Genomic DNA, 8,554 nt, shown 5'->3' with positions numbered 1-8,554 from the left:
TATATATATATATATATATATATATATATATATATATATATATATATATATATAGTATGTATAAAATATTGGTCTTTGACCAATGTTTTATATATAATATACTGTATGACATTGATGTTTTATGTAAATAGTTCATATTTGTAATATTTCATCAGAGGCTTCACTAGTGTTTTGTTTTTTTAGGTTTTCTGTTCTTTTTCTTTTTTTGTTTCTATCTTTTAGCCCCAGAAATCACATTAATCTACCATCAGTGCTCTCCGTGTCTTAGGCCTGCAGCCTCCCATGAGTTCTTGCTCCATCTGGATGACAAAGCCCTCTAATACTGAACACTGAAAACATTTTCTACAAACCTTTTTTAACTTTACAGCAGTCAGTATTTGAAGGGAACCTCGCTGCTGCATTGACAAAAAAAAAAGTTATTTTTTATTTTAGTTTATTTTATTTTTAAAAGCTTTGTGAAGGGGATTGGGGGGTTTTTAGCTCAAAGGGCATCTGGTTCATCTCAGTCTGCTGTCGATCTGTGGCTGGATCAGGCTGGGGTGTTTGTTACTGGAGGTAATGTTGCTTCATAAAAGGTGGGCAGCCTTTCTCTCCCTCTGTTCCAATGCATCTGACAAAGCCGACTGTGAGCTGATTGTTAATCCTGTCATTCTCTCTGTTATCACATGCAGTTTAAGCAGTCAGGTCACAGTGTGCAACAGCTATTTCACTCAGGTCTGACATTTCAGGTTTTAGACAAAACTTCTCGTTCCCTAACTTCCTATTTAGCCCACCTGCTTGCCAAGCAGATGTCATCACACACCATCGCACATATGTTTTTTCCTACTTTTTCAGATCTTTTTCCTGCCTGCAAGGAATAAAAAAAATCTGCCTGTTAGCTTTGCCTAGATCTGGAAAAGTGACCCCGGCATCCTTTCAGAGCGCATCACAGCCAATAGTAAACACTCTCTGAGCACTGCAGTCATCAAAGCGACAGCTGAGCAACAAAGATGAACTTGTGTATATATACTTTGGACAGAAACCAGTGTGGTTGCCAATCCAACTGAACATCCATCAGCACCTACAGAGCAGCCAAAGTGTTGGCGGTCTTCAGCCAACAGCAAGCACCCACAGAATCCAGTTAGAGATGGCAAAGAAGCAGTCTCCATATCAATATAGTGCCTTTTCAAACCCAGAGACACTTCCAGGCTGATCACACTTGCTAGTACAACACACACATGCACATATTTGACATATATATATATATATATATATATATATATATATATATATATAATAGTGTCAGCATTAAGGTTTGGTTGCAAAACCCAACTGACATTGTCAGCATTTCTCTGAGGTCAGGATGTATATTTTAGGTGATTACTGAGCCAGAGCAGATGTGATCTATGGTTTTTGTACTTTGTACATAATCTGTGACATAGAGGATTGAATCAGGAGGATAACATTGAAAACATCTGATGCCCTTCAGATGTTGGTACACGAACAGTGATGGACCTAGACTCACTTATGTCACGTTTCCACACAAAACCTACACTTTTAGCATTAAGTACTCAACATTTTTTAACTAAGCTGCAGAAATACGCTGTGGTTTGAAAGTGGGACTCGTTTCCATCTATGATCCCTTTTTTTATGGTGGTGTTTATGCTCACATATGCAATTTTTAATAACAATAGTGCCCATATCTTTAAAATACCAGATATTTATTTTATTATGATTATTGTCATTGTTTAAAAAAACCCAGCTAGCGTTGCGGTGGAGCATATATGATCGTTCAGGAGAAGGGCGATGATGTTGGTTTTTGTCCAGGTGGAGTAAGTTATGTTGGGGAGCAGGTGCACTTGTTTTTTGTTAGTTTGTAGGTCATATGTCTTTGTGTCTGGCCAGAGTCTACCTCAGTGTATATGGAGGAATCAGTTCAAAGAGCCTCTGTCATCTCCTGGATATCCTATCAAACAGCATGTCATCGTACATTACCAACACCACTGATTAATTCCTTTCCCTATGGTTTAACATCTTCCCTGTGTTGTTGTTTTGTTGTTTTTGGTCCTCCTTGTGTCATGGGGAAGCTCTAGTATTTGAATATTTGCCCATGTCTTTGTTAAAAATTCCAGTCCTGCAGCTCTTTTCCAGACATTGGCGTTAAAATCTTCTTTCATCTTTTCAAACCCAGGCAGTCTGTGATTTGGCGTCATAAACAGCCTGTCCTTTTGCTTCCCACATGCACTGGAAGAAGCTGCACACCTCCGGACTGCCTCTTTGCTGATATCTGGTGATTTGACAGCAGCATAATGGGAGTCTTGTGACTTGGTGCATATCTTTGATACCTTTTTACACAGCCAAAGCTAACCAAGCTCAGCCACAGACCTCATGCTTTCTAAATCACATCTCGACCACAACGAAGCACTACTCTTCATCTTCTTCTCCAGTCTGACATTTTCTCAGTTCAAACCCCACATATCCTCCAATTGTCTTTTTTCCTGTCCTGTTTTTGTTTTATGTATATATCTTTTTCTACTGTGAATATAAAAAAAAAATTGACCTTTATTATATGTCAACACCATGGATTGGGTCTGTTGTGGCTGATCAGGACACAGATGCGTGGGCTGGTAAAGAATTTATAATGAGGAAGACCCCACACCCCCTCCCATCTGCAAAGGAGAAAAGCCGGACTGGGACAGTCCTGTGTGCCATACAAACTATCGAAAATCTCTATACACAAAATCTCGATTGTAAGTTTTTGTCTCAGGGAGGCGGCCTGATGCTTTGTGGTAAGAGGATGAGGAGGAAGAACTACCTATCTTTTATCTAATATGACTGAAGCGCAAGTTTTCTGAATTCTTGCAAAAAGTATAATTGCCATGATCAGCCCAAGGACAAGTTCTCAACAAGTAACTTTAGAAGATAATCAGGAGTCCTCTCCTCCGGCTGGGGATGTGGTTCTGACTGCCCTCTAGTGTTTGGATGGGAGTGTTGCCAGGTCAGAGGTGGCAAAGCAAACAGGGCCACCAACCCTTAGTGCCTTGTTCAGACTAATGGCCCCACCTGACCCCTCCTGCCCAGTCCTGAACTGGGCCCGGACTGACTCGTCTCCATCAATCATTGAAGAGGATTTTCCATCCCCAAAACATGAAAACAACAATTGTGTTTTTCTGCATTCTGTTTTCTTTTAGCTGTGATCTGCAGAAAAAAAATATTGTAATTTGGAATTACATGACTGATGATATTTTACCAAAAAAAAAAAAGAAAAAAATACTGTTGAACTTGTGTCTCTACTCTGCTGAGCTCTGGCTTGCTTTGCGCATGGAGGATGAAATACTTCAATCAGCTTAATAATTTGATGCTTACTGATTTAGCTTCTCATCTGTCTGTCATGACAGCAAAACTCCAAAGCACATGCAAAAAAAAAACAAAAAAAAAAAACAACCAACACAATCAGCAAGAAATGATTGCATTAGAATTTGAAATACATTCATATATTGCATTATTTAAGAAGAATGAACTGATTAATAAGCTCTTTTCTGTAAATAGCAGCAAATCTTATCAGGCCTGGGAAAAAATAATAATGCACTTGATTTTAGGGAAGTTTCTTTTGTTTTGTTGAACTCTGGTTGGACAGAGCATGCTATGGATGCAGTGCAGAGTGAGAACAAATCATTGTGTTGTTTCATTTTAAAGAGAAAAAGTATTACATTTTAGAGATGTTGATTTCTATTTTTCTTAGCCAAAGTAGGGAGGACAAATACGATTACTTTTTCTGACTGTAAAGTTTTACTACTCTTGTACATTATGAATTTAACATTATCAATATGTACATAGCTTTTTCTAAATTTAAAGTTGTTTTTTTTTTTTCTCTTTCTGAAAACAAAAACTCACCGCACAGTAAAGAGTTGATTCTGTCGATGTATTCAACAGAAGCAGCACAACTCAAGATGAGGGCTTTGTCAACAAAACAAACAGTATGTGGCCTGAAACGTTTCGCTGTCAGCCCTGCTCAGAAATCCCACGCATGTTTCTGAATGTTGTCCACTGAATCCCCCCGCCCCCTTTACCCTTCCACCCAGTCAGAGCAGCATGCCACCCATCACAGCCTTTCTTGCGTCACACATGACATTACCTTCTGTTTTTATATGAAATTGTTTCTTAGCAGATGTGTTTTTCTTTTATTATTATTATTTTTACTGTCATTTTAATTATGTGAAAAACTGGAAAAGACCACTGCACATCCTTTCAAAGAAGAGGACACGAGAATAAGCTAAAAGGAAAATTTAAGGCAGTCCTTTTAAAAAGAAGCATATTTCAGACTAAAACTGGAGGTGTTAAAGGAATTGTGCAATACTTTGGGAACTGCATTCATTTTCCTTCTTAAGAGTAAATTACATTCAAATGAGTTGAAACAAATATTAATAGTTTTATAGGTATTTCCCTAATCCTGCATAGATATTACATTAACATTATGCAGGAATAAGAGACATCTAGTGACAAAGATGCAAATTGCATCCAACTAAATATTTTTGAGACCTGATGAAAAAAGCTATGACTCCAAATGCAAAGAAGCCCATTTTAAAGCCAGTGTTTGTTTCTGCAGCTCAGGGTAACTGTACGTTGGTACGATGGGGAGTCTGAGGAAGAGGACTGAACGCATTCATTTTGCAGAATGGCCCTGAAAAGCTCATAGATGTTGATCTGGAAAGGAATTGGCCTTTGAATTTGATAAGAAATGTACTATTTTTGCAGAACAGGCACCTAAAGATAGTGTTGCAATGCCAAACAAATAATTTCTATACTTAAAAGGCTTAGATTGAAGATTCAGTCTAATTTTAACATGTCACTAAAACAGCTGTAAGCCAGACTCCCCAGTTTTCTGTTATCTTGGAAGAGCAACATTAGAGGTGCATCAAAGAGTAGTCATTCTTCCTCAAGCTGCTCCTCTAGATGCCGAGTATGAAGATGGAACACCTCCCACTATGAATTAATTAAATCAGTGTGATGGACTGTCGGAATGGTGATCCTGTTGTTTTGTTTTTGTTTTTTTTTGTTTGTTTTTTTAAGATGACATGAGAAAAACAGCATTTTATGACCTATTAAGAGTCACCTGTCTGTCAGTGGTCTGCTCCAGTTTACTCACCTTATATGTCTATATTTTGTTCCTCCTCTCTGTGTTGTTTATATCAGTGGAGTTGATTCTGTGTTGGCTTTCTTTGTCTTTGATTGCTGATCCTCTTTCTCCTCCTTCCTCTCTGAGTTTCTCTTCAGTGCACATAGGTGGTCCCCAGAATGCTGTGTGTAGTCTTGCAGGTTACCTTTTCATTAAAGTCTGTTTTATTGCAGATGGATATGCTGATGTGTTCATTTTGGGATAGGTTGTGTGTACATTATGATGAGATGTTAGTGCGTGTGCACACGACAAATGTAAACGTGTGTATGTACAGTCCAAACCCACAGAGATCGCTTCATCCCTCACACTGGATCCAAATGTGCCATTATCTTTATGTATCACAGATATCAACATGTTGAATTTACACTCAAACAGAAATAAATGCATATTGTACAGGATCAAAAATGTGCCATGACTAAAAGAACGTTTGACAGTTTATTTTTTCTATGTTTTCAAGAGAGCCAAGAAGTGACATGTAAAGAAAATGTTGCAATGATATGAAAATAAAGACCTTGCTGTGTGTAAATTATTCAACAATTAACTGTTTATATTAAAATTATGAATAAAATTAATGGAGAGTTTGTCTTCTTGCACTTCTTTGCTTTGGGTGGAGGCAATAGATTTGAGGAGAAAATATCAATATATTGATTTTAAAAATCAATATATTTATTTTTATTTTCTCAAATCAAATGGAGATAAATTTTTCTAAAAGCAAAACAAAAAGTTTATTTAAGTTCCATATCAACATAGCCCTTTCTTTCATGTTGCCTGAGTACAGGGGCGCCCACAGTCGGATTTTGGGGCCGATGTCCTGCAGGTTTGTGATGTTCCAGCACATCTGACTCGCATAAAATTGATCCAACAACTAATGAAGTTTTGCCCAATGACTGATTAGTTTGAGTCAAGTGTGTTGGAACAAGGATGCATCGAAAACCTCCAGGACCTGGAGCCTCATTTATTAAGCTCTCGCACGTACACACCCTGCGTAAGGCAATAGTCACCTTTTGGGATTTGTCAAAACACGACTTGGCGGGAAAATGTCCCTACCTCCACGCCAACTCTGACCCTGGCGTACGCACAAAATCTGGAGAAACGGGAAACTGCGACACCAAAGCCAGAAATTAAAACCATAATTAACTGAAATTTGAGACATTTGTTCAAAATTAAATACAAACTCTCGCACAGAACTCTGCCTTTCTGGCGATGCTGATGACATCCCGTGTCCACCAAATGAAATATTTCTACATTTTACAACCTTATCTATTAGAATTTCTTCCTCATTTTGCAGAAAATCCTTTTTTCCCCCTGCTGAACCGCCATGGAAATGAGATCCACTGAATATCCATGGATAAAGTTGTTGTTTGAGGTGAACTGCTGCCCACTGTCGGAGATCTTCCTTTTGAGTGTGTTCTCCATCGGGTTAAGGTCAGGGAATGATGGTGACCATACCATAGGTTTCTCTACTTATATAGCCATTGCAGCCAAAGATTAAATGGGACTGGATGTTGACATGCATGAAAACCATCTTACTGCAGACTTCTTCCTTTTTTTTTTTTTTTTTTTTACCACTGGAGGAAATGGTCCAGGGAAACTGAATAATTAAGGAAATTCTCAGTTTAAAATTGAAAAAAAAAAAAAAAAATGGGTGGAAGAATATCAGGTTATGATCTATTCATTCTTTATTACTACTTGATAAGTTCAGGGTCACAGTGAGGATGCAGTGATTAGTCACTATATGAAACGGTTGATGGGTCAAAGTAATGCAGTGTTCCTTTGGGAAAACATACATTCTAATATTTGGAACTCATTTTGACATCTGCTTCCTACCAAAACATTATGTACACCAGAGTCATCTCAGTACGGCAACAGCTTCCTCAAATAGGACAGCCGTGGGTTCATGGCGCCTGATGATGAGAAACCCAGACAGAGAGCTTGGGGTGAAGGTCGTCAAATTCCCAAGAGCCCAGTCTGGGGAGTTCTCATGGCATCTGTGAAATGAACTACTGCGTGTTTCTTTTATTTTAACTGATAATCCTGATTATGAGAAAATAGCTCACCAACAACTAACAGCAAGATGAAAATACCCCAATTTTTTATTTTTTTTTAAATCTTTGTGGTGTTTCTATTGTATGTGTTGGTTGCAAAACACAGAACAGTTAATACAATTAAGTTTTGTCTTTCTTTTCTTTTTAATTTTCTTTTTTTGCACAATTTTAACATATGCATCGTATAAGGATATTGTATAAACTGTAGTTATTATTATTATGCACTGAAAGGCATTTCAACCTGTTCTATACTGTCCACATGTGGAAGTGGTGAGATGGAAAGATAAAGTAGGTAGTCATGTGCAGGACCTGGAAAGTACAGTACAGGGCTCCAGCCATTAATTATTTCTTCTTTTTCTTCTCCTTCTTCAGTGTATGTCAGGACAGATTTATCACCTCTAGTGTTAAATTGTGGTATTACAGCAGAATTATTAAAAATATCTCACTTGGTTATCTTTGCTCAGTGTTTCTCGGTCCAGTAAAATCTACTGTCTTGCATGTTTTACAGGGAACCTTTTCTTAACATGCCTGAATGAAATAAAAGGCTGGTTAACAAGCTCACAAAGTATTTCATTAGGAAGTTCAATAATCCGACTCAGGCATTTTGAAGTTGGAGCATGTTTAAAGCATGCAGTAAGTGGGTCCTGAGGATCTGGAATGAGAAACACTGTTTTAAAATAATTAAGTCCTGGATCTTTTTTTCTATAAAGCATTCTGGGTACAGTTTCACTGACATATTGATTACTCTAGTGTTAAAGATGCACACAAAATGACTTCAAATACCAAGCACAGTTCTGAATGTTTGGTGGCCACCAGCAGGGCATAAACACATTTTCATCTGTGTGTGTGGATACGATGGCCTTAGGTGCAGCAACAGCACTACAGCCAACTGTTTAAAAATTGTATATTGTCGTCTCCTATGTCCCTTTTCAGGTGTTACTTATCCCAGACGGTGCTTTGGCACATATAAAAAGTGGGTGCTGCACCTTTAAAGCTTAGACAGTTCTAAATTCACACACACAAGTGTTTTTCCACTCAGATATTACAGTGAAAATGTTGGCACAAATATAGCAGCTTCCATGTATGTGGGTCTGTGACAAGTACATACAAATGGCTCAGTCTAACAGAACAACAAAATAACAGTTATTTTCTTAAAGCAATTCAATAGTTATAGAAACAGTTTGCCATTGACTTTTGATTTTGATGCACTCTGCACATTTATGATGCACAAACTATAAGTTTGTATAATTCTTTTAAAAGACATGAAACAGTTCACAAAGAGAAGCAACAAACACTAGTAAATGACAATCAACAAGTATATCATGACTGCTGCAGTGTAAGGAAAACATTTCTC

Source organism: Telmatherina bonti (assembly GCF_933228915.1).
Source record: "Telmatherina bonti genome assembly, chromosome: 8".
In the NCBI taxonomy this organism is placed as follows: Eukaryota; Metazoa; Chordata; class Actinopteri; order Atheriniformes; family Telmatherinidae; genus Telmatherina; species Telmatherina bonti.
This window is presented reverse-complemented; position numbering follows the sequence as displayed.